Raw genomic sequence first — 27121 nt, 5'->3', positions numbered from 1 at the left:
TGGCCGGCTTCACCCAGTCCCCTGCCTCGGCACGGTGTGCCTTTGACCCTACAGCCAGGCACCTGATTCCTGCTTTCTTGAATCACAGTTACAGGGGGCTGATAAAGTCCCACCCAGTAAGCTATTGGCAGAGCTGGGATTCAAACCCACCCGCGTCCGTCTCTGTGCCCAGAGCCCTTGGCATCGCTCTGCCTGCTCTCCTCAGCATCGCCTGGGACCCCTGGTCATCTACCACTTCGGTAGCTGGGGACTCACGGGTCCGGCAGCCCACCCCACTGCCCCCAGCACTCCGGTCCATGCCGGGGCCCAGCACGTGCTGCCCAGGGTGGCACGGGGCACGATGGGGAGATCTGAGTCCAGGAGGTCTGGGACGCCCCAGGAGGAATCGCGAGGGCCCATGGGGCCCAGCAGCCTCAGCACAGGGCAGGATAGAAGACTGGCATCGTCGTGCTTTCCCGAAGAGACGCCAGGACGTCATTTCACAGGGGGCGCCGAGGTCCTGTGAATTCTGCTGAAGGCTGGAGAGTGGCGGCAACAGCAGGTAAGGGTGACGGGGCGCGTCCACGGGTGACCAGCGGCCAGCGTTCGCAGGGAGCCCTGGACCGGTGCCTGGCGGGGTTGGCTGCAGCCCCCGCCGGCCCCATCTCGGAATCTCTGCTCGGCAGCTCAGACTCTCAGGGCCCGTGGCAAGCTGCAAGACGCCAGGAGGAGGGGGCATTATTCAAATCGTGGCACACGCGTGACCTGTGCTTCTCAGCTTTCATCCCAGCCCAAGTGTGCTGGGAGCTAAAATTAGGGTGTGGCTTGTACCCAGCCCGCGCTCTGTCAAGAAAGAGCAGAGCGCTGCCCAGAAGCCACCCCGGAGCATCTGCTCCCCGTCTCCTGCTCCGAATGCGTTCTAAATGGAACCATCAAAATTCACTGCCGTGATCACAGAAAATAACAGCAGCGCTGGCCACGAAATGTGCAAAGCGCAGCGTGGTCAGGCTGCTGCTTCACTTAATCCTTAACGCGCCACGTCAGTAGGCAGAGGCAGCGAGGACTTGTGTCTAAAATGACACGCGTGCCTGTGCACACTGCCAAGCCTGTCGCTTCCTCCAGCCTTTGCCGTCCACCAAGGCGCTAAGCCAGAAGCCCAGGCATCACCCTCCACATCCCTCCCCTGGCAGCAAGGCAGACACACAACCTGTCCCCGCTCTCCACCTCCAAGCCCACTGCTCCATCTCCCTGGACACGGCAGCCTCCTTACACATCACCCTGCTTCCCTCACCTCCCTAAAGGCAACTGTCCACACAGCAGTCCACGGATTCTTCCTAAAAATACACATCAGGGAGACTCCTTCACCAAAACCCCTAAAAGGTTTTTCATCACGTTTAGAACAAAATCCAGACCACGGATTTGGGACCATGAGGTCCTGGGGACCCCGCTCCCGTCTTGCACCTCTCCTCCAGGACTATGGACCCCCTGCCCTCTCACATGCCCACACCTGGTGTCCCCAGGTACTCAGGAGAGCCCAAACAGGCTTTTTTTCCACGACAAGGAGGTGGCAGAAGCTGTTTTCAGGAATGTGTTATCTGCACACATCTCTGCACAGCTGACGCCTCCCACCATACAGCTTCCCGACCAAATGGCACCCTCAGCAAAGCCTTCCTTGAGAATTCTTTTCGAAGCGGGGACAGCCATCTGTCCCTGTGACTTCAGGTGTCCTCTCCCCCATGGCATCACTGGCGCCTAGCACAGGGTCAAAAAAGCATAGTACATACTCTCTGGGTGGATGGATGAAAGGATGGATAGGATGGGTGAGTGGATGGATGGATGGACAGGAGGATGGATGGGTAGATGGACAGCAGCATAAGTAGATGAATAGGTATCACCACCCCTTAAACTGAGTCAAGCGAAAAATAGAAAATAGATTCGAAATCCTGTACTCTAGTTTTAGAAAGATATACAAGGTATTGACGTTGAGACAAGATATACAAGGTATTGACGTTGAGACAAGATATACAAGGTATTGACGTTGAGACAAGATGTACAAGGTATTGACATTGAGACAAGATGTACAAGGTATTGACGTTGAGACAAGATATACAAGGTATTGACATTGAGACAAGATGTACAAGGTATTGACATTGAGACAAGATGTACAAGGTATTGACGTTGAGACAAGATATACAAGGTATTGACATTGAGACGAGATATACAAGGTATTGACATTGGCTGCCTAGTTCTGTTCTATGACAATGAATGAGCATCTGCTCTGTGGAGGTGGGGGGGATGCTTTGCCATGTTCTTTAGCTGCTATATCTTTTCGTATCTCACTCCATTCCTTTCCCTCACCATAACTTTGGGTAGGAGCTGTGTTCTAGCCCAATGAACCAGTTTAAATCATCAACAGTATCTCTTTCCTTCCCTTCCTCCATCCAACCATCCATCCATCCATCCTCCCATCTATCCATCCATTCATCCTCCCATCTATCCATCCAGCTACTCATCCATCCATCCAACTGCCCACCCACCCACCCATCCTTTCCTTCATTCATCCAACAAATAGTGAAGGAGCACCTACCGTGTGCCAGGCACTGTGTTAAGCACTTGGGATAAAGTCATGAACGAAACCTCCCTCAAGGAGCGTATATTCTAGTGAGGGGAGGTGAAAGCCAATAAGGAAAGAGGGCACGTGAACCGTAACATAAATTCCCTTCGTTCTAACTTCTCGTTTCTCCGGGAGCCCAAGTGCAGCTCGACGAGGCTCTCCCCCAGGACCCAGGGAGATGACACAGCCGGCGGCCCTCAACCTGCTGGCTACACAGAGGGCAGTGCTGGCCCGCTTGGCCACCTTGCTCAGGGGAGAGGTTGATGTGCTGAGTCCACGAGCCCTGCAAGTCCAAAATGGCAACCCCGCCAGGCATCTCAGTGAGGCCTGGTGAATACATCCCGCCTCTCACCTGTGCGTTTCAACCCTGCCCTTGGAATGTCACGTTTCACAGCAAGTCCTGCTACAAAGCCTTTGTTTCCACTTGGAAAGAAATAGGTCCCAAAGCTACTAATGGTTTTACTCCTCCAAATGTCCTTTTAAAATGCGTTGTGAGGACTAATGCTTTAAAAGTACCGCACAACGAGGTCCAGGAGGGCGCTGACGCCACAAAAGTGTATCAAGATGGAAATGCACGTTCTCCTGCGTCAGCGGCGCTGAAACGGGCTCTGAATGAGGTAGAATAATTGGGCCTCCTGACTGCAAAAAAATCCCCGGCCCGACCAGCACCTGAACGCATATCAGAGCATATGATTTCAATCAAAATTCTCATCAAGTCTTATCTGGTGGAAAATAGGTTTTAGAACTGGTGTTAAAAAAACCCATGCAAATAGCCCTCCCAGGCGTAACTGCCCTGAATCGGCCTCTTTGATGCCACTTAACTCTCTGCTGCTCAGAACCAGGGGTCCTGGTCTTAGAATTTCCAGCTGAGCGCAAACCCAGGACCCCACAGGCATCGCTGCAGGGGCCGTGCCCTGTGAGGGGCTGGCAGGTGCAGAACCAAGGCCAAAAGGGCCTGCGAGCGGCAGCCGCATGTCCGTTTATCCACCAAGAAACTCAGCTGAGGGCTGACTGAGTGGCAGGCATGGGGTCAGGGCAGGGAACAAGCCAGACACGGGCCCGTCCATAGAATCAGATGATAAACAAGCCCAGGAACAAACGAGTGATCTAAGCTGGAGGAGAACCATGCGGTCAACAGGCAGCCGCGATCGCGGAGGACAGGGCAGCACCCAAATTAGATAAAGTGGCCTTAGGAGCAGAAGGTACAGCTGAAACTCAGAGAGCAGTGGGTGGAATGGCCCCAAGATGAGTGGAAGCTGGGAAGAGGCTGGTCACACAGGGCCTCCCAGGCCTAAAGGAGATTAGAGTTGATGCTAAACCCACTGCGAGGGCAATGAAGTGTTTCAGTGGGGTTGGGGTAGTGGGTGGGGGTGATATGGTCAGAATTATGTGCCGTTTTGAAGATCCCTCTTCCAGCTGCTGGGGTGGAGACTGGGTTGTGACTTTATTTGGAAATAGGGCCTTTACAGGGGTAATCAAGTTGAAAGGAGGTCATAAGGGTGGGCCCTAGTCCAATGTAACTAGTGTCCTCATAAGAAGAGATCTGGACACAGAGAGAGAGAGAGAGAGAGATCCAGCCAGCCAGCCAGCCAGCCAGACAGACACACACACACACACACAGGTAGGACCCCATGTGAATGTGAAGACAGCCGTCTACAAGCCAAGGAGAGGGGTCCGGAACAGATCCTCCCTCTAGCCCTCAGAAGGAAGCGGTGCTGCCATCACCTTGACCTTGGACTTCCAGCCTCCAGAATGCGGAAGACCATCAGTTTCTGCTGTGTTTTTGTTTTGTTTTGTTTTGTTTTTGCAGTACGCGGGCCTCTCACTGTTGTCGCCTCTCCCGTTGCGGAGCACAGGCTCCGGACGCGCAGGCCCAGTGGCCATGGCTCACGGGCCCAGCCGCTCCGCGGCATGTGGGATCTTCCCGAACCGGGGCACGAACCCGTGTCCCCTGCATCGGCAGGCGGACTCTCAACCGCTGCGCCACCAGGGAAGCCCAGTTTCTGCTGTTTTAAGCCCCTGTCTGTTGACTTTGTTTCGACTGTCCTAACAAACTAATGCAAGGAGTCACAGGGAAGAGGCACTGGCAATCCCGTCCTGGGCCCTCGTTACCGACCCCCAGACACCCTGCTGAGGACCAGATCAGGCCCAGGGGTCCACTTCCATCCACTTCTCATGGCAGAGAAGGAAAAGGGAAGAGGTCTTTCCAAGGGCAGCCTCTGGAAGATCAAACCCCGCTCTTGCTGTGGCGACCCTGCTGGGACTGTGGCTGTTTGCGTATTTTCAAATGGGAGGGGCTTGTGTATAGGGAAAAGGGGAGGGGGGCAAAGAAGATGGGAATGTCCAGGGCAAATTAAAGAAGTTAAGAAAGAACCGTCTGTGCTCACAGAGTTCAGTGAGCCCACGACGTCCTCAGCAACGTCCACCCCAAGTGAGTGATGGTGGCTTGGCCGCAGGTTGGCTCAGGTCCCTCACTGTCAGATGGGGAAACTGAGGCCTGATGAGAAGTGACCTGGGCAAGATCCCAACCCAGTGACCTGGGGGTTCTCAAGGTAACGCCAGCCGGTTGTGGAGAGGCTCTCTATTCCTGCAATGGACTGAATGGGTCACCCACATTTCTTACATTGGAACCCTAATCCCAATGTGGTGACGTTTGGAGGAGGGGACTTCGGAGGTGATGAGGTCATGAGGATGGAGCCCCCGTGGTGGGATTAGCGCCCTTATAAGAAGAAGCCAGACTGCTAGCTTGCTCTCCTTCCAACATGTGAGGACACAGCAGGTAGCAGGCCGTCTGCATGGCGGGAAGAGGGTGGTGACCGGAACCGACCGTGCTGGCCCCGATCTCGGGTTTCCTGCCTCCACAGCAGGAAATAAACGTCTACTGTTTAGAAGTCACTGAGTCCGTGGGGCTTTGTCACAGCAGCCCCAGCTGACTCAGACAATCCTCCTTTGAGACCCCAGGAGTGGGTCTGAGGGGCCCTGGAGATGCTGGGGAGGCCAGAGGAGTCAGACCTGCAGCCTCACTGAGGGCACCCGGAGAGATTCAACTTGTCATCCTGGGTCTGGCTCACGGGCACGTGGGGAAGCGAGTACACAGGAAAGAAAAGGTGGTGCAAAATTCAGCAAAGTCTAAACTGAGCCTGACCGAGAATCTGGAGCACGTGAGCCTAGAATGTCCCTGTTCTGAAGGGACACAGAAAGAGCGCAGTGGACTGGCTGAGGAGTCCGCCTATGAGTAAGTGGGCTTAGGTGTGCCGTCCTGCCAGAGAGGGCATGGAAGTTGCCACCAGGACACCTGCCTTAGCGAGCTTCCACGGGCCGCCCAGCCTTGATGAGACGCAGCAGCCTTGTTGCCCAACAACCCCCAGTCGCCAGGCAAAGATGGGGTCTTGAGGGGAATCCACATCTTTTCCCAAAGGCTGCTATTCCTATCCCCGAAGCTGCTTTCCCTGCCCACACGCCCTTTGTAAAAAATGAGAAACTGCCTCAGGGTCCTCATCTGTAAACTTTTCACCGTTTAGTTTGACAAAAGGAATGTTATTTGTTTAAATAATTAAATAAAATTTAACTTAAAAATAAATGATGGCAGTGACATCAGTGCAATAAATAAATATATGTTAATACCTTCATTTAAATTAATTTTTTATTTTATTATGGGAAAAAAACAATAAAAGAACAAAAAAGCGACTTAGAAAGAAAAGGAAATTCCACACTTAGTCACGGCAAAGCAGAGAGACCTGCCTAAAAGTTGCTGAACTAGGACCGTCACGCCCTCCTTTCCTCTGGCTTTCCAGCTCTGCTAGGTTTTATCCCGGGGGGAGGGGGGCAGGCGGTTATTATATCGTCCAGACTCATTATGTTATTAAAATATGTGGGCGGCTCCTCCCACATGCCCAGCTTGCCCAGTCCCTGGGTGGGGCCTCCTTGGAAGCCTGCTCCCTGGGGGACTCACTTCTCCCCGACCGCTTCCCCTACAGCATCCATGGGACAGGACACTTGGGGGGTCGGGGGAGCAAGGCAGACTCAAAAGGCAGGAGCTGAGGAGAACCAGGCATCTTCAAGACCACCCTCGAGCCCTGTGGAGACTACCTGGCGTTGCCTTCAATGAAGCAGCTGAGAACTGGTGTTTTCCTTACAGCCTGAACCTGACCACTGTCTCACCAAACGAGTGAACCTGTCCTTCCTCTCTCCCTCCCCTCCTCCCTCCCTCCTCCCTCCCTCCTCCCTCCCTCCCTCCTCCCTCCCTCCCTCCTTCCTTCCCTCCCTCCCTCCCTCCCTCCCTCCCTCCTTCCTTCCGTAGAAACTGAGCACCACCTTGGGCCAGGGGCTGCCCAGCCCCAAAGATCCAGGAGCAACGATGGTGCCTGAGTTTCTGCTCCCCGCCCCCACCATGACTTCAGTCACCAGATAAAATGTCTGGGGCCGTCGGTCAGGGGGCCCCTCCCCGGTGATCCCAGCCCCCGAGGCTCTGGTACCACCGTCCTCCTCTCCCTGCAGTTACTATGGGGGGGGGGGGCGGGTGGTCCTCCACCATCCTTCAGGCTCCTGCGCTGTCAGCACATTGGTGACGAGACCCCTGCCCTGTCTGAAGGCCGCGCAGTGCCCTGTGTTCCGGAGCGGACTCCAAGGCACACATCACAAGGGAGGCGTCCAGGTCTACACCCTCTCGGCAAAACACGGGCTTCAACCCCAGACGGCATAGCCGGGCCGCTCCCTGCCCACGGGAAAGCAGGCAGCAGAATAAAACTCGGGGACACGATCCCATGCTTCCTTTTGGCACCAAATGGGGGGGGGATGGTTTAGGAGGAACGAGACACAGCAGAAGAGAAGACAGGAGGCTTCTGGGAGAAGCGGGTGATCAGCATTCCGGAGCCAAGGGGGGATGCAAACCAAGGGGCAGATGAGACCCAGGGACATTCAGGACTAACATTCGGTTACACAGAGAGTCCTAAGTGCTTCTCTGTGTTGATTTTCCAGAAAGTCAAAATCCCGATTCGCTGCGGACCTCAGTAATTCACGCACCCAAGGATGCGTCTGAGGATCTGAGGGCAGCAACTTCCAAGGAGGGAGGGTACAACCAAAAGTCGAATCTCAGCAAGAATGACTTTTCTTATCAGTTCATGAAAGGAGCTGGGAACAAAGCAACCTAGAGCAGACATTAGTCATCACTAAAGGCCCCTTTGGGTGTGAGTTTTCCTGTGTCTACCCTGACACCAGTGCAACCCAACAGCTCCTGCAGAAAGGGCAGCGTCCAGAACGAAGCCCCGGGCATGTGCGAGGCCCTAAACCTTCCTTTCCCGCTAACGGCCGCCTAACTTCATCATGTCCTGGTGAAGAACCCTCTGATTTCTCCCTCAGTGGGACCACAAGCCCCAGCTGGGCGGCAGGTATGGCTTTTCCTCTTGCCCAGGGACTCGCTCACAGGGTGAGGCCGTGTTCCATCTTATGAAAAACACAGGCTGTCTCGCTGGAGAGCAGACAAGCCCACACAACCGGGACTCGTGCTCCAAAGGCAGGTCTGTCGGGCTCTCGAGGGATCTAGTGGCAGAAACATCTTCACAGGGGTTCCTGGAGACAGCCGCCCTCCCGTGGCATGGCTGGGCACAGCCCAGCCGTTAGGCAGGTCCCACCGGTCCTGAGGACGTGGTCCTGTGGGAGCAGAGCCCCGGGGACATCTCTAGGTAAGAGATGAGGGCCCAGGAGCGAACCCACTGGTGTTTCTCCCCCCTCACCGTGGCTCACTCCAAAAGATGCAGGAGCCAGCGGCTGGTAATTCAGGGAAGCAGATGCCAACCGAGTAACACCTGTGTGGGCCCCAGAGCGCGACTGGGAGCCCGGGGGGACTGGAACCAGACCAGGTGTGCTTGAGAGGGGAGTGGGAGGTCCCTGGGGAAGGGACTCCCCACTCGGATTCTCCCAAACCCTAGAACAGACACGTCCGTCCTAAGTTGGGGGCTGGCAAGTGTTCGAGTGGTACCCATGCAGGAACAGATGCAGGCAGGGAGAGGAGGCGGGGGCGGGTCCCATGAAAGGACTCCCACCCATCCGAGTCCTTGGAAGAATCCGGAACAGGTGCAGGGGCCAGGGAGGAGCCCCTGCAAGGGACCCAACTCCACACGAGCGGCAGGGGCCACAGGCAGGTCCGGAGGCCCGGGCCAGGGCCAGGGTTCCAGCACCAGAGCGACAGGAGGACAGCCTCGCACGTCCGAACAGGATGTGCAGCCAGACAGCTCTTCCTGGTCTTGGGGTCACAGACACCTCCCCAGGCCACCGGCCCGGGACGAAGGGGTGAGCTCGGCCACTTTGCCTTTGGAGGACGGAGCCTATAGGTTTGTACTCATCCCGCACCAGAGTCAGAGCCAGCCCGAGGCCTGCCTCTCACCCCAGTGAAAGCCTCCCTGTAGCATTCACCCCGCAGCACAGTCATCATTCTGTGACGATACTTACAGCCTGGGCATTTCTGTCTACGTCTCTGTAACGTTTCCCAGGAAGGGTTTTGAGCGCTCAGCACCAATGCCCCAGGGACGTGGCTGGTGGGTTTCCACGGCGGCCCCCAAGGCACCTGCGACGATGGTCCCCCCCCCGCCCCCAGCCGGATTCCACGTTCCGACAGCATGTCTGTCACCACTTCCTCCCATCGCTGCCTGCTGCCGCCCATGAAACTGATCAGTGCCAACGCTGGGCGAGCAGTTGGGTGGAATTGGGCGGACCTGAGCCCTGTGCTGACTGTGCAAATCCAGCAGCCCGCAGGTATTCGACGGCTTCATTAGAAACACAAACAGCAAAAGCAGTGATAGGAAGTTTTCCTTTCTCGGTTTTGTTTTCTTACTTTCAACAGTGTGGTCAAGAGCCTGCAGGTGAGTTCCGTGCTCAACCTAGAAAAGGGTCCCACCTGCCCAGGGTCGGGGTGACACAGAGACATGGGCCACGGACCCAGAGCCGTGTGTGTGACCTGTTCTCGGACAAACCTGGCTTCCCACCCTGCACCCTCCAGGGTCAGTCAGGCCAAGTCGTATCAGCTCCAAGGACTCGGGCTCTCCCTCTGAGAACGGGGGCTTGTACTGTAGTAACGAGTCCCTCTCCATCACCACCGCTTCAGGGCAGGCACGGCCCTGACAAGCGTCCTCACCAGAGCCACCCGAGGGCGCTGACTGGCATTTTCCCCTGAGACACAGAGGACGCGACTACGGCACAGACAGGGTAAGTTACTAGCCCCCTAAAGTCACACGGCCCCTAAGTGGCAGCGTCAAGACGCAGCCCGAGAACGGGCTCCAGAGTCCATGCTCGTAGCCGGCATGTCGAGTTGCGCCGTGTCCACACCTGGTGGTGGGGAGGCAATCGGTGAGCACCCCCCAAGGACAAGGGCCACCTGACAGGAGCTGCCTGTGCCAGGCCTAGGTCACCAGCGCGGGACGGGGGCCCTTCTCATCCTTAGCGGGTCCCTTTTGCTCAGCTACCCGATTCCCACCCAGAACCCCACTGTCCTGGAACCAAGGGGCGGGGTTCCCAAAGGCAGAGGCCGTGTGCAGGTGGCCACCGCGTGCTATCAGCTGAACCGTGTCCCTCCGAAATCCATCTGTTGAAGCTCTAATCCCCGGTACCTACAACTGTGACTGTATTTGGAGGCAAGGTCTGTATTTCTTTTTCTTTTTAATATCTTTGTGGGAGTATAATTGCTGTACAGTGCTGTGCTAGTTTCTGCTGAATAACAAAGTGAATCAGCTACACGCATACATATGTCCCCATATCCCCTCCCTCTTGCGTCTCCCTCCCTCCCACCCTCCCGATCCCACCCCTCTGGGTGGTCACAAAGCACCGAGCTGATCTCCCTGTGCTGTGCGGCTGCTTCTCACCAGGACGCAGGGTCTTTAATGAGGGTAAGTTATGAGGTCACTAGGGTGGGCCTTACTCCTACATGGCTGGTGTCCTTATAGGAAGAAGAGACCAGGACACAGGCAGACACAGAGGGCCGACCCCGTGAGGACACGGGGAGCAGACGGCCATCTACACGCCAAGGAGAGAGGCCTCAGGAGGGATCAGCCCTGCCCACACCTGGATCTCGGATTCCAGCCTCCAGGACTGGAGACAAAAGATGCTGTTGTTTGAGCTGTGGGGTGGCAGCCCGAGCTGACCGATACACTGCAGAACCCCACGACCTCGGCCAGTCCTCCGGACCGGCATGAATGACGGGGGCCGTGCCCACAGGCAGGGGATGCAGGGCACGCACCACCTTGCCGTTATGAAACCAGTCGGGACCGACAGCTCCAGGTGTCGCACTTGGGGTGGGGTGGAGAGGGGAATTGATGCTTCCGGACCGGGCTTGCACTGTGAGGGGCGAAGCTCCGTGCAGACCTGCCCGCCACCCAGCCTGTGTCTCCCACCTCACTGCCTGCTGTCCCCGCTCCCAGCCAGCTCCAGGGCACAGAGCTCCCGAGGGCGCCGGGGCGTGCTTCCTGCCCTGTGCCTGGGGCTTGACGCATGGCCGTGAGCAGAGGTATTCGCTGGGGCAGGCGGCTGCGCAACTCAGGCACGTCACGCTCTGAGTCGTGGTCTCCAGACGTCGGGTGAACAGGGCAGCGGGTCGCCGAGTGACGGGAGCTCTGCGTAGAGCACTCGCCACGGCCCTGCTGCTAGGTCACCGCTGGGGACGTGCGGGGCCCTTCACCTCCAGCCATTTGTACCCCATTCCTCTGCCTGAGACACCCTAGGCCCCCTCGTCCGGGAAACCCCTACACGCGGTGCACAGTGACTCCTGCACTGGGGTTGACAGTGTCGTTTTCCCCCCTTTCCAAATTCGTGTCCACCCAGAACCTGTGAAGGGGACCTTATTCGGAAATAGGGTCTTGGCAGATATAATGAGTTAAGATGAGGTTGTACTGGAGGAGGGGGGGCCCTCATCCCATGACTGGTGTCCTTATGAGAAGAGGATGCCCAGGGCACCATGGAAGGGGTTTTAAGTGGAACAACAGAATCTGAGTGGTGGAAGCTCGCTCGGCCTGCGGTGCTCGGTAGCGAAGGGGGACAAAACCAGGGCGAAGACCACCATGACCTGTTGCCGTGGTCCAGGTGACATAAAAACAAAAGCCCAAACCAGTGGGGAGGGAGGGGGCAGATTGAGGAAATACTTAGAGGGAAAACAGATGGGAGTCCGGTGGGCTGGACGGGGCAGCCAGGAAGAATCTAGGACGGTCAGGGGTGACGGCTTCTCGTGCCCTGAGACGGGGACACACAGGAGGAAGGGCTGTTGGCCAGGAAGATGGCGTATCCGTGTTTTAGGGCTGCCGCGACAAAGCCCCACGGACTGGGGACTTACTGTCCCAGTCCTGGAGGGTGGGAGTCTGAGATGGAGGTGTCGGCGGGTGGGTTCCCTCGGGGGCTGCGGGGGAGAATCTCTTTCGTCTTCCCTGCCGTTGCTGGGGATTTCGTGGCCCTCTTTGGGGATCCTTGGCTTGCAGACACATCACCCCCACCCAGGCCTGCATCTTCACAGGCCGCTCTCCCTGTGTGCAAGTCTGTCCCCAGATGTCCCCTTTTTATAAGGACTTACTGGATTAGCGTCCACCCTCATGGCCTCACTTGATTACCTCTGCAAAGACCCTATTTTCAAATAAGGCCACATTCCGAGGTATGGGGCGTTAGGACTCTTAACGTATGGATTTGGGGGGACACAATTCAGCCCATAACAGATGGCAGCCTGGGGTACAGCGAGGGCTCTGGGCTACCTGGGTGAGTGGATCCTGCACGCAGGAGGTGGGTCTGAGGGTCTGGGCAGAGGTCAGGGGAGAGCTCTGCCAGGCACCAGCACAGAGGGTTAGGGTGCGGGGGGGCGGGGGGGGAGAGAGGGCAGAACGTGGACACAGCCTGTGCCTGGGCAGCCTATCCGCACCGAGCCCACGTCTGACTCTCACGGAGGCCGTGAGCCCCTGGCCCCAGACCCTGACGATCCCCTAACCCATCTGCCGAACCGACCAGGCAGGAAAAGAGGAAACAGAGATTTGGAGAAATAAAAACAACTGTGTCTCTGACTGAAAGAGAAGAAACCCTAAACACGGCAGAGGGAGATACGCCCGGCCCTCCCGGGCCCCTGCGGGGTTTTATGGGAAACCGTAGACACATGCGGCAGGAGGGGGCTGGGGATGGGCAGGGAAAGAGGCAACGTCCTTCTCTGACCTTGACGGAGAGATTCTCTGAAAGCCTCTGTGATTTCCAAATAAGATGCCCTTTAATTTTTAAAGCAAAGACGCACCCCATCCTCGGAGGCAACACCATCTTGAAAGGCTCCTTTGAAATCCTTAGGAGGTAGACCCAGGGTTATTTTAAGGTTAAGAACTCTTGTTCATTCAACAAATACAGATCCAGGCCACCGTCTCTGAAAAGCGTGGGGTGGGGCTGTTGCCCGGCTGCGTCATGATGATACAGCCCACGTGCTGTCCATCACGGGCACCACTGGTGGGTCTGGACAGAGTCCCATAATCAGTCACGTGCGGATTCCTGCAGGAGATGATGGACCATCACACAAAGTAGGGTAAATAAAGGGTATAAATAGCCTCGAATCAGTTCAGGTCAAGTCTGACTGCCAATGAGTTATGAACAAGCTTCGATTCTGAGATCTTTTTTTCGGATAAAGGGTGTGGGTCCTGCATCGTCTGACGGCCTGTGGGGTGAAGAGTGGGGTGTGGGAGTGGAGACGCCCTGCCCTATAGGTACCCGCTCCCAGCCCTGAAGTTTGCAGAGAAGGGTTAACAGCAGAAAAGGAAGGAAAAACACGTGTGTGAAGAGGAAACACAAGCAGGAGAGGCTGTGAGCTGGGGGCTCCGGGCGGGAGGAAGCAGAAAAGGACAAATCTCCTTCCAGAAAGGGCCCGGCAGGAACGGCGAGGGCCACGCAGGCGCCCTCCACAGACCACGGTCTTGGTGCACAGGGGCCACGGGAAAGGCGTGACCAGTCCCTGACCAGTCTCTGGACCATGTTCATATCCATTCTCTGGTGTGTGTCCTCTAAGCCACGGACACCTACGGTTCCCTTCTCACCCCCTCCCCCTCCCCCGTTGGGCCAATTCAAACTGATTTGTAGGAATTCTCATCTGTCTCTGTCTTGTGTCATGGGCTCCTTTGCTGGTGCTGAAATCTGGGCTCACGCTTGGGCAGGGCAAAGAGCTGGGGATCTCTTGGCTTGCCACGAGGAAGGGAGCCGGTGACACCCCAAGGAACCCGCTTCCTCGGGGCAGGCTGAGCACACCCCCAGTGTTCATCCCCTCTACACAGTCCTTCATTCTACTCGTTATTCTCCACTCAGCCCAAACATCTAAAAGACCGGAGATGGTCACAGGCGCCGACGGAAAGGGGAGGAGTGCAGACAGCCCCCGGGTCCGTCTGGCACCTCTGCTTGCTGGAAGGTGGCCCCCAAGGGAGGTGAAACCTGCAGTTTGGACCCATGCCATTCACAGGATAACGCTGTGGTTCCCCAAACAAAGGACCATTGCCATGACAACTGTGGCATCCCAGAACTCAGGCACTATTCTGAGACACTGAGCCGTGAGCTGTGCCTTTAAACGAATTTGATACGATTGCCTTTGACCGTGGTAACATTCTCTGGCAAGACGCGTTAGCAGCAGAAGGAGGGAAGGCTTCCAACGGCCTGACACTCAAAAAGCCCCCACGAGCGACATCTGCTCGGGAGACAAGAGGACGCAGTGGCCCGAGACATGTAATGAGCGAAATAAGGAAACGGAAATGGCAGGTCTCAGGCCGGGAGCGGGCAGGATCCCTGACCCTTCAGCCAATGGCTCGGGGCAGGTGGGAGACGCCGCCGACAGAACCACCTGGGAGACGTCCCTTCTTCAGCGTCACTGCAAAGACCCCGATGGAGGGCAAGGGACCACGGCAGCCACCATCACCCTTCACTCTCACCGTTCTCCCAACTTTTGGCCAGTTCCCATAAACCTTTGCTGTGGTGACGCCGAGAAGACAGAATTGGGCTTGTTCCCAGCACCAGTGACCTGTGGTCCGCACGACGGACAAACCGTCCTCACCGACACTGGACGGTCGGTGAGAGAAACACGTGTGGCCAGAAAGATGGCAGGGTCTGGGCGGGGGTAGGGGATGCAGGGCTTCAATACAAAGCATGCTTTTGACGGAATGAAGAGAATATATGTCCAAACATGTCACCCGACGTTTACTGGATGCCCACTCTGTCCCAGGCCCTACAGGCAATGGACACCCAGGACCTCGTTGCCAACCACAGGTGTCCCTAGCTCTGAGCGACGGTGGTGAATTCTACTGAAACCATGCAGTCGAGCAAGCACTTAGAGGCAGGACGTCCTCTCTTGGGGCCATAGGCATGCCGCCCCCCACCCCCAGTGCTCTGACTGCCTCTTAGCCTGGTCCATCTGAACACTGACAAGTGCCCTTAGCCCCCAGCCTTGGAGAATTCCAGGACTCGGAGCCCTTCACACCAGCTTTGGTGCTATCTGGGAGCTGTCCACCTGGCGGAGCGGATCTAAGCGTGGCCCCAGTGAGGACTGAGCAAAGATTATCGCCTGCCCCCCACTCCCACCCCAAACCCTTGGTCACACAATTTTGTCGTCATTCTTCCTCATCAATATTTTAGTACCTGCTCTGGGCACCAAAAAGAACATTGATAAATTTGTAACAAAAGGAGCAAAACACAGTGTTCTGAAATCTTTTTCCCCTTCTCCATGTCGAATTTGGCTTCCACTAGCTGGAAAACTCTACAAGAACGCAGGGCATGTGATGGACAAGAGGCAGAGTCGGAGACCTGGGCTTGAACCCCGACCTCACCCCAGCGATGAGCATGTGATCCTGGGGAAGTCATCGAGCTGTGTCTGAGCCAGATTTCTGTAGGAACCGCCTACTGTGCTCGCCAGCACCTGCCGCCTGCCCTTCCCTGGTCCTTCCTCTGGTGTAGCATCCTTCCCCGCCCCGCGGGCTGCAGGATGACCACAGAACCTAGAACCGGCCATCGGCCAACGACGAACGATGGCACTGCGATTTAAGGGAAGGGCTGCTTCCCTGCCCTCAGCCCAGCTCCGGCTGCATCCTGCCCCTCCAGGCCGTGGTATTTGTCCAGACTTCCCTTCCCAGCTCTCCCGCGGAGGACACCCATGGACCTCCCAAAGGTCTTGGCCAATGGCCCCAGGGATGAGTGTAAATTGATGTCTGTTTTGTGCCTGGACCCGGATGACTGAGAACTTGACACTCATCACCCCACGAGCCAAGACAGGATGATTTTCTCTCTTTGGCCTCCCTTCTGACCACCTGATGCTCCCTTAGCGTCAATGTGTCCCTTCTAGCTTGGCTAAAAGCGGCACCTCTTCTGTGCCCATGTGGACGGTTCTTTTTTCTTGAACGCCACCTTAAGCGTCTTTCCACTCCCTCTCATTAAACCCAGAATAGAAACCTTTTTCTGCATTCAGTCGAATTCTACCCCACACAGTCTTCTAAGCCCTCAGCCTGCGTATGAGATCAAACACTTGCAAAGCCACGAAGAACTTCAACAAAAGACACTTAGTTCTCTCTCTTTGAATCTGGGCTCAGCCCTAATCATAAAAGAGCCCCCAGTGCGGCCGTGGGACAGAGTGGAGACAGCGCTCATGCCTGCAGTCGCTGCTGAGACCGGGAGAGATGCTGGGGCTCCCCCAAGGTCCCACAGATGAGTCCAGGTGGAACCCATGTCCTCCTGGCACTCGGCCTAATGCTTCCTTCCGGTCCCACTACCCAGCCGCCTCTGCACCTTCATGACAAGGTAGCTTCCTGTGCCTATTTCCTGACACAGTTGAGATGTGCACACTCCAGGGGGTTCTACGCCCCAAAGTCTAGAAATTCCGGGGTGTGTGCGTTTCCGTAAAGGCCACGTGGGGCTTTGCCAGGCTTGCTGAGCACGGATGGGTCCTTAAAAGCAGGACACGAGGGGAGGGACCCCCTCTCCTGGCATCAGGACACCAGCCTGACGGGGACCTTGTCTGGGGTCCTGTAGTCGCTCCGAGGCTTGGTGAGTCAGGGACCCTACAATGGAAGGTCGTGGAAGGTCAGAGCAGAGCCCAGGTGGGACCCTACAATGGAAGGTCAGAGCAGAGCCCAGGTGGGACCCAGCACAATGGAAGGTCAGAGCAGAGCCCAGGTGGGACCCAGCACTCTCGCTGCAGTGGTAAAGGACGGGGAGTGGCCCAGAGCCTGGTCTCGGGAGCACCCCATCCAGCCCAGGGGACCGTGCACCCCGATTTCTGTGAAATAAGCTTCTACTCTGAATGCAGAAGGGAATCCTGCAAATGGGGAGAAAGCGTGGTGGGGTAGGGCCCCTGCTGGGAGAACCACGGGGAAGGCGGGGGTGACCCACGGAGGCGGCAAAGGTGCCCTGGGAAAGGGGGTGGGTGGACAGAGGGCCGCAGGCGGATGGGCCAGCAGCCCTCTGCGCCGTGTGGAAGCGGCTACAAGGGAAGGCCGCGCAGGTGGGCAGCATCGAGGACGTTCCACCTGGAGGTGGACGGGTCTTCCCAGCGCGGCCTGGGGGAGCCGAGGGCCATCTGCTCTGGCTGGTCCTTCGACCCCACAGGGAGTGCCCGGGCTGGGGTGACAAGATGCAGCTCCTGGTGCCACTGCCCGAGCGGGGCAGCCTCGCGACTGCCCCGCCTCTCTGAGTCCCAGGTTCCCCAGAACGTGCGGCCCCGGGTCAGGGTCCTGATGACGGGCATCCTGCTGGGAAGGAGGCTTCTTGTCCCCGCCCCCCAACTCAGGCCAGGCACGGGACCTCCTGGGGGCGGCCTGGGCTTCTGGAGGCGTCTGCAAGGTTCCTCTGGACTCCTTCACGTTCTGAGTCTGAGTCTCCCTGGGGTCACCAACTGTCACCCCCTCAAAAGACAGTTACTTCCGAATACACCCTGACCTTCTACCGCTCTCACCACGAAGGCTGCGGGGGGAGGGCGTGTGCAAACCTTAAGACGGAAGTGAATCTCCGAGGAGCCCGGCCTGTTCTCTTTGCAGGAGGTCCCACTAGACCCCCCAGACGTGGGAATTAAGGGTGGGCAGTGAGATCCAGAACCCTGACCTCCTTCGGCCGTACTGGATCCTTCGTCTGTGACACAGGTGCACTTCACTCACTAAAGCAGCGTTTGGAAACCACCCCCTAGAGGCACGTACTGAGGACCCGAGTCAGGGCACAGGTGAGCCAGCGTGGAGGAGAAGGGGGTGGGGGTGTGGTCGAGGGGAAGGCAGAGGAAGGGATCCTGAGGGATGAGCCGGTGGAGGGGTGCTGGGTTCCTCGTCCTACAGGCCACTCGTTAAGGCACATCTCGGAGCCTCAGGGAAACTGGTTTTCCTGGATGAAATGGCTCAGATAAAGACCCCAGGCCAAGGGCTGGAATTGGCCAAGGGCTGCTCTCCTTGGACGGTCCCGTCACTACTGTGCCGGCTCTGGGACAGGAGCCTGCACCAGCTCCCGTTGACCTGGTGTCAATGGGAGACAGACCAGGGCTGGGGCAACTGGGCTGGTGGGTGCAGAGGGGGCGTGGGCTCGGCAGGCAGAACCCAGAAGGTGCTGGTGAAATCAGCCAAGGGCTCTGGGGGTGGGGGAAGGACGGGTGCCCTCGGGGCCCTCCTGGAAGGTGGCGGCTTGTCCGCGGGGAAGTGCTCCTCTGTGCGCAGCCTTGGGGAGCTGCCTGCCGACGCCCCAGGAGGCAGGACTGCCGGTGAGCGGGGGCGGGGGGTGGGGGAGGGTCCAGGATGCACAAAGGGCCAAGGACAGCATCATGGCAGCTAAGGGTGGCTCGGTCCAAACCCCGGCTCCCCGTGACCTCGACATGGAACGAATTTCTGAGTCTGGGAGCCTAACTCTCTTCATCTGTAAACTGGGGACAGCGACAGTGCCACCTTGCTGGCAGGGATCGAACAAAAGCAGTGAGTGCGATCCAGGCATGAAAGGGCACTGAAACAGCATTAACTGTTTCTGCTGTTCAGATCAAGACAGCCTGTTGCCTCCTCCTCCAGGGAGCCGTCCTGACTCTACAGCCCATTGGGATTCGCTGCCCCCAATGCTGGCTTCAGCCCCTCCCCACTCCCTCCCACAGACACAGACATTCTCCATCTGCAGGGAATCGACCACCAAAAGTCCAGCCCTTCAGCTGGGACACGATGTCCACCAGGAGGACAGTCACGGTGGGAGAAGAATGGCGTGGGGTGGGGAAAAGCCAGAGCCCGGCCGAGGGGACCCAGGGGCCGGGAGAGGGGAGGGGAGGCCCAGCAGAGCTGCAGGAAGCAGGGTGAGTGGCAAAGCCAGGGACCCTAGGGCACCCACTCACTCGTTCCTGCTCTTGGACCCACTTCCACTGGGTCTGAGCACAGCCTCAGAGAAAGGAAAGGATGGGCCTGGGCTGAGACGTGTGTCCCGGGACACGGGATAAGAGGCCGGGTCTTGGAAGCAGGCCAGAGGATCAGATGCAGTGGGTGCTCGGGGTTGGAGAGGAGCCCCCCTGGAGAGGGAATGCAGAGGTGCAGCGGCCTGCAGTCCGGGGTTGCCTCCCCCCTGTGCCCGGGACCACCCCGTCAGTACCGCAGCAGTGGTTCCCACACGGGCCGTTGTCCACCCTGCTGCAGGGGCCTCGCGGGGGTTCCCGTAGTTGGTCGCGGGGGGGGGGGGGGTACTTGTCACAGGGGGTGGGCAGGGGCCAGACTCCCTAAATGTCCAGCAGTCGTGAGACAGTCCATGAGCTGTGAGTGACCCTCCAGACGTTCGTAGAGACGCAAAGCCTGCTCATCTGAGCATAAGCTCCCGCCCACCCCGACTCAACAGACACGTCGCCTTCTGCACGGATATTCACTGAGCCTTCCGGAAATGCAGCCACTACCTAAGTGAAAGAGCGTTCGTGGCGTTTGGTCCGGAACTTTGCCAAGCACAGCTCACGATTTCAGGAAACCGCGGCACCGGTGGCTGGCGGGGCCCTCCTGGTGCCACAGCTGCCCGAGGCGCTCAGGGACGTGAGGCTGAGTGTGCTGGGAGGGGAGCAGCATCCCGCCCTGGCCTGCGCCCTCCTGCGTGGGACACCCTCTCGTGGACGCGCAGGCCACCTCCCCGCCCATCCTTCTGTGGCTTCCGTTCCTTACAGGACAGTTAGGATGTTACGCCGATTCTTAAAAATTCCATGTGTGTGTTAGGTTATGTTATCTATGAATCTCAGTGAAGGTGGTGCTACGCGATAATGGTTATACAGGCGCTGGGGCCTGAGGTGCCTGGGAGCCACGGCACGGGCAGGTGCTCACCGTGAAGGGAATTGTGCAGAGAATGTGTGGTTGAGGCCGGGGGGAGATAGGGGGGTCTCTGGGGCTCCCGCTTGTCCGCAGGGGATGGAGTCGGGGAGGGGTCTTCCTCAGGGGCCCAAACTGCGCAGGAGCGGGCAACAAATAGCTGAGAAAGGCTCCGGGCTGGGGACCAGTTCAACCCAGAGGAGTAGATGTGTGCGGGCAGGTGGGCGAGTCCTCTGAGCATCTCTGGTGGGACACGTGCTCCAGCAGCCACGTACATCCCCTGCATGGGGGGCATCACAGCCAGGGACTTCTTGGAGGATGCGTCCCCAGCCCGGGCCCCCGTCAGGCAGCGTTCCAAGGCCGCATGCGTGTGAAGGGGCCAGGGAGAGCCCCAGGGGCAGAACACGACAAAGCAGGGGAAACACACAGGGCACAGGGGGTCAAGGCCTCACGGCCGCTGCTGCACCCTCTCGGGACCAAGACAACGAGTGTCTCCGCGAGCAGCCCGCAAGAGCAGCCCTCGTGCGGGGTCACAAACGGGCATCACCTTAGCTTGCGCCCCGGAGCATCAGCTATGTTCCAGGATTTGGGGATAAACTCGGAGACGGCTATGCCTGGGGGAGGGGAGGGGAGCTACAGTAGCGAGCACGTGACCACACACCCAGAGCAGGACGATGGAGAGCCCGGGCGGCACACAGAAGAGGGGGGCTGGTGGCACCGGAAGCGGCAAGGAGGGAGCCACGCGCACCCGGCTGGACGAGGCATCGGGCACGGGTGGCCCGCGCACACCGCACAGCTCCCTCAGCCCCGAGAGGGCGGTGACACGGGAGCAGAATCGGCTGTGACGGGGCGACAGCGGGCTGCTCGCATCTGCTCAGGCTGTGTCTGCTGGGGCTTTATCACGCCTCCCTCCCTCAGCAACTTGCTTTGAAAATATTCTCTGGGCATCTAGGCAACAGCTGTGATGGCCGCATCCTTCTAGGGAACAAACTAGCCCAGCTTTCCCTGGGAAGGCTCGTTCTGTAAGCTCACAAGGGGAAGGCTCGGCAGTGCTGACCCCAAACGAGCCAGTCTGATGAAACGAAGCAGTTTAGAACACTGGGTTCTCCCCAGGACCTGCCGGCTCTGCGTGCAAACAAAGGATGCCGTGCATACTCAATATAATTGCTACGTTTCACGGTAAGTAGCGTATTTGACAGTCCAAGTGCCAGGAGATCTGAATGCTGCTTTCAAGTCGGATCTATTTTATTTCACAGCAGGTGAATCGCTGGTATTAGCTTGGTATTCCGGAACACCAAGCAGGTATTATTATTTTTTAAAGCATCGTTGCTCCGTATCAGCACAGATATTACATTCTCACACGTAAACACGCACACCCCGCCCCGCCCCCGCCCCAGAATAATGCATTAAGAAATCTGTTTGAAAACACCTCCCTCTCTTCACCATCTATACATATCTGAAACGTAATGACATAGCCACTCCGTCTCGAAACCTAGCAACGGTATCCAAGCGATCCTTGGGCAGCTCATCAGACACCCAAACTCACACATCAGCTCAATGGACTTCATTTAAAAAAAGCAAAGCCTCTCGCTTCTCTCCCCGTAGCTGCGGAAGGACAAGATATAGGAGAACAAACCTTGTTCCGCTGAAGAAGAACAACCCATGTCATTTAATCCATCTGACAGTGCATCTCCCCACAGAGCCGGGCAAAAACAAAAATAACAAAGGTGGTAAAAAATAGGTTATCCCAGTCCAAAGCTTATCAGCTTGCGACATGCTTAATCTTTGCATGACTATCTCGGATTCGAGCTCCCCAGCTCCCCAGCAGCCTTGCTCTGGGGGACCTGCATCCTACGGGAGCCATCGCAAATGCTCGATGACCAAAGCTTTTTAGACCCGCTGGGCTCATGGACTCAGCCGCAGCTCGGCAGTGGGTGAAAACAAGCAGGTTTAACTCTGGTATTCACCCTCGCTCTTAGACCATGACTTTCTCTGAGTAGGAAATGAAATAACCAAATGGAGGTCACGTTTAATTTCTTCAAAGAGGAAGGGAATTAAAAAAAAAAAAAATGAACCACAGCTCCGGTGGGCAGCAACATACATGCTGGCCGGACTGGGAACAGAAACGCTTCACAAGATGCAATCTCTCCTTTAAAGGGATAGGGTTCCATCTACACGGCGAGCTGGATCCACTTCCGGATTCTACAGACCTCCGAGGGCCCGTGAATCGCCTCCTGTGTTTCAACGCGGTTAGCGTCTTCCCCCAGAGCCACGGCGGAGCCTCCTAAGTGCCCTGATTTCTCGGCGGGGCACTTCTGTGTCTGGGAAACGAAGGCTGGCTCCGTGGCTTGAGGCGGGGGATATTCCAGCCATTAAAGGGACTTTTTCAGAAAGGCATCCCATCGACTAGGCTGCATGTAGAAAGTCAGGAAAATGTATAGCGTTTCAATTGGCTCACTTTGAACAGCAAAATCAACCCCACGCCTAACTTGGAATCTGGGGATCCTTGCACCATGTTTCTCTTCAAAAATGCAACCCAACACGATCTAGGCAAAGGTGAGTCTTACCTTCATCTCCTCTGAGTTCAGGATCCTGACATGTGAGGCTGTGCTCTCCAAAATGGTGTCCCCGCCCCCATTTAGCCCCACTAAATGCCTGATAAACACAGCCCTGCTAGCCAGCATCACGGGCACCTCCTGACAGAGGCAAGAGCCAGCAGCCTCAGATACAGGACGTCAGTCCCCATTCTTCTGGATCGCTGCTACGCTGTGGTACAGCTTATTAAGTCAAATTTTACTGAAGATCATAAGGTAGAAATACGCGCCCCCCATCCCCCTCCAGCACCCCGACGGTGATTTCTGAGGCTGCAAAAGAGGCAAACGGCCTGTGAAGTTCCCCAGCGATCAGACCAGACGCCTACCACTCAAGAGTCCGGGGGCAGACGAAAGACAGCCCTGACCGAGACAGACTCTGACAGCACCCGCGCAGGTCACAGGGGTCAGGGAGGCCAAGCCACAGGAGCTGGAGCGGAAGAGCCATGTGGCCGGGGAGCCTCGCACACGACCAACTGGACACCCCCAATCTCACATGGCCCCAGAAAAACCTGCTGTGCGGGCAGAGAGCACGGCCCCCAACACGACCCATGCCCCGTGCCCCCGCCTCTGACGATGCTTGGGGGGCAGAGAACATTACACCCTGGCAGACACACCCAATCCAGGAATCGATTGGCCCACAAAGGGCTCGGCTCCTTGACGCCCAACTCCAGGTGCCGGGAAATCGGGATTTTATGTCAAGAAGGGCGGGGGGGGAGGGGCTGAATGTGGAGTGGAAACACTGACGGGGGAGGGGGTCACCCATTCAACGGACATTTACTGAGGCCCCACCGTGCGCCAGGCACTGTAACAGCCCAGGGCGACAGTCATACAGCAATGTGAGTGCCCTCCGCGGGGTTGATGGCAGACCCCAAAAGGCGTGTCCGAGTCCGAATCCCTGGATCCGATCATCGGGACCTTATTTGGAAGTAGGGTCTTTGCAGATGTCATTGATTTCAGGATCTCGAGAAGAGATGGTCCCGGATTTCGGGTGGGCCCTAAATACAGAGGCCGATGGCCTTACTGGAGGAAGCAGAGGAGATCTGAGACACGGCAGAGAGGAAGGTGGTGTGAAGAAGCAGGGATGCATCTCCTTGGCCCCAGGAATGCCAAGGACTGCCAGCTACCATTAGAAGCTGGGAGACACGTGAGGGAGGAGCCTCCCTGGAGCACCCAGAGGGAAGCAGCCCTGCCGACACCTTGACTTTGGACTTCCAGCCTCCAGAACCGTGAAAGAACACGTTTCGGCTGTTTGAAGCCACCCAGTTAGCGGCATTTTGTTATGGCAGCCCCATCCTCGTGTTCTGTGTAAAGCCCACCAGACATGGGGCAGGGCAGGCAGGCCTGGAAGGTCCCGGGAAGCAGATGTCCAGCATCAGAACTGCTGGAGGATGGAAAACGGCGACGGCAGGGGCCACCCCGGACCTCCTGGGTCAGGTTCTTGGGGGGGAGGGGCTGCCCCGAGCACCTGCTTTCTACACGAGCTCCCCAGGGGCACCCACACCTGGCACGTGCTGCTGGCCACTGGGGAGCCTCAGGGGGTTTCTGTCGGCGCGTCAGGAACAGTCAGGAACAGGAAAGAATTCCCCATCTAGGGGATCGACTGCCAGAAACACAGAAGGCTCGCTGGGGTTGGGGGTGAAGATGCAGCCGAGGTGCCTGGGGACCGGGACACGGGGGAAGTGGAGTGGAGGCAACAATCACAGTGGCCAAGCACATGGGGAGCTGCTTTTCTGAGCAGATGTGCGCCGTTCTCCCTGGGACAGCGGTTGATGGGCAGTTCCCGGTTTGGAAGGTCCGGGGTCTGCGGTCCTTTCGACGAACTCCTGAACCCCGGGGGCAGGGAGGCAAGGAGGACATCGCCCTCTGTGTCATCAGCTCCTGAAGGGCCAAGGCCTGGGACAAACGAATGTTTCCGAAGCCCCAGATGAGCAGGGGGCCCGAGCGGAGAGAATGCACCAGGAAGATGCTCCTGGAAAGATGGCGGCAGAGAGGACAGAGCCGGCCCCTCAGGAACCTGCCAGTTCAGCTCCTCCCAGGCCTTCCAGGGCTGTTCAACCACAGCACAGCGGGGAGAAGGGCTGCCTCCGCCTTTCCCGGGAGGTGCGGATTCTTCTCGAGACTGGAACGAACTGGGGGGCAGTGGTGTCGGAGTCCCGGACCAATGGCTTCTGATGCTTTCCTGTCAGAACTCTTCCCTTTGGTCGCCCCACGGAGGTGGCTCTATCCCCCAAGCTTGTCCCCCGGCCTCCTGTCCTCTGTCCCTCCTCCAGAGAGCAGTTTGCAGGCCGTGTCCTTCCTTGGTAAGGCCTCCCGGGGACCCTGACCCCGCAGGGGAGGAGCAGTCCCAGCGCCCTTGAATATGTCACAGCGGGAGAGAAGCAACAGACTAGACATTTCTCTTTTTTTTTTTTTTTTTGCAGTACGCGGGCCTCTCACTTTTGTGGCCTCTCCCGTCGCGGAGCACAGGCTCCGGACGCGCAGGCTCAGCGGCCATGGCTCACGGGCCCAGCCGCTCCGCGGCATGTGGGATCCTCCCGGACCGGGGCACGAACCCGCGTCCCCTGCATCGGCAGGCAGACTCTCAACCACTGCTCCACCAGGGAAGGCCGACATTTCTCTTTGAAATGTGAAAACTCCATGTGGAAGCCAAAGCCTCTTCCGGGGTCGTCCTGACGGCACAGCTCGGGGGTGCTGGCCTGCAGGGCCCGTACCTCCGTCCTAATCCAACTGATTCTCGGATGACCCCTCTGCAGCCCCCAGGCCCAGCCTCACGCTGCCCCCGAAGTGTCCTCTTCCTCCCCTGCCCCTGCCCTCTCAGCCCAGCTGGGGAGCAGAGTCCGGCGGAGAGATGCTCAACTCTGGTGGCCCGGGGGACCACCCCCCCGTCAGCGGTCTGGGACCCAAGCGCCCTCTTCTTCCCTCTCCATCCCGCCACCCACGCGTCCAGCCCCGGTGCCAGCGCCAGCCTGTGTGAAGACCCCCAACCTCCCCTGCCCCAGCCTGCGTTGCTGCCTGAAGCCCTGGCGTGCAGCCCCCTGTTCTAGGCTCACAGGGGGGCAGGGAGACTGGCGGTGAAGAGCCCAGAGCCCCCCAGAGTCATGTGAGCCTGGCTTCAAGGCCTGGCCCGGCCAATCACTCTACCACGTGGTTCTGGGAGAGTCCTGCCTGGGAGATGCCACTGGAGCCCTGCCCACAGCCACTGGCACTCAGTGCGCCGGGTACGTGGGCCACTTGCCCCTACGGGCACCTGCGTCTCCCCGAGGAGGGTCCTCCCTGGCACGGAGCAGGCCTGAACTAACAGGAACTTGACCCGGTGGGTAAATGTACAAGTCACCTCGCCCCTGGGGTGAGACAAGGCCAAGGTGCGCTTCCGCGACCCCCCCCGGAGGTCCTGATGGGACTGGGCAGTACCTGCTCGTTAAGGCACCTGAGCTGGCGCCCTGTCCCTTCCAGACTTACTCTCTGTGCTCCCACTGCTGCCGCCTGCCACCACCTCCACGGCAAACCACTTCCCTCAAACCCTTGCCTCAAGGTCTGCTCCTGGGGGAACTCAACCCAAGCGCCATGTCCCGTGTCAGCTTCGTCCTTGGTCGCACGGAGACAGCGACCGTATCCTTGGAGGAGCGCGGGACGCTGGGCTCGCAGGCTCAGAAAGGGGTGGCTGTTTCCCTGGACTTATTCCTTCCCCCAGAGGCAGGGCGGCTTTCTGAGATGGCAGGCAGGGAGCCGCACGCGGGACTTAGCCAGACTCTCCCCACCCCCACCCCCGCATCCAGCCCCACCGGTAACGAGGGGAGATGCAAAGCTGGGGGGGGGGGCAGAGGGCACAGAGCAAACAACCGGGTTCGAACCTCGAGGTTTAGTTAACACGACGCTGAATCGGGATCTTAGGGTGGATTTACTGTGCGCCTGAGAATGAATGACATGAGTGACATCTGCGCCCACGAGGGACCCACAGCTTCCGTGCCCTTCGTCGCCTCTCTGTGAAATTTCAATGGAATCCACTTAAATGGCACAGTTTGCTAGTTCACAATCACAGATGCTGAGTCAGACGACCCAGAGGAAAGAAGAGGACTCTTTTTTCCTCTTCTTTGGAGACGCTGAAAGGACCCAGCAGGGAAGCAGATTTTCCGTACTATCCTTTCCCTTTGGGACACGCCAGGGAAAGCCCACGGCGCAGGTAACGAGGGGCATGGATTGACAGGAAAAGCCACCCCACATCCTCACTGAGCCCCGGGGCGTCTACAGAGGTACAGCAGGCAGACCTCAAACCTCAATCCCCACACCGTGACCCACGGAAGTCGCTCGCGCCCACCGTGGCTACCCCATCTCTCGACAGGGCAAGCCCTTTACAGTTTAAAGAAATCATTGATTCGATCGGGTGAGTGGTAATTAAACTGTGTTCACCCAACAGACGGGTATTATTTTTATAACAAGAAAACCTGTTTGTAGAGAGGTGTTTGCATCCCAGATCGGAAATGGAAGGGAGAAGCCAGGAACCTCCCCGACCTGGGCTTTAACATGGGCACTTTTTGAGCAGGACAGGTTCATGGCTGGGGTGGGGACGGGTGTGAATGTGTAGGCGGGGCTTGGGGGGCAGGGGGTGGAGTCCCTACTTTCTCTCGACTCCCTTCCGACGGCTGGGTAAGGAAACCACTTCACGCCTCCCCTGGCGTGCG

The 27121-nt window shown here is 57.8% G+C and overlaps 1 protein-coding gene across 5 annotated transcripts in view; it reads right to left on the bottom strand.

Annotated features, from left to right (window-relative positions):
• Positions 1-27121, bottom strand: part of SHANK2 (SH3 and multiple ankyrin repeat domains 2) — a 548806-nt gene that overhangs the window by 306908 nt on the left and 214777 nt on the right. The gene's annotated exons all lie outside the window — the stretch shown is intronic.

Source organism: Pseudorca crassidens, chromosome 9, assembly GCF_039906515.1.
Source record: "Pseudorca crassidens isolate mPseCra1 chromosome 9, mPseCra1.hap1, whole genome shotgun sequence".
NCBI classification, from domain to species: Eukaryota; Metazoa; Chordata; class Mammalia; order Artiodactyla; family Delphinidae; genus Pseudorca; species Pseudorca crassidens.
The sequence above is the reverse complement of the archived record's forward strand: the minus strand, read 5'-3'. Positions and strand labels throughout refer to the sequence as shown.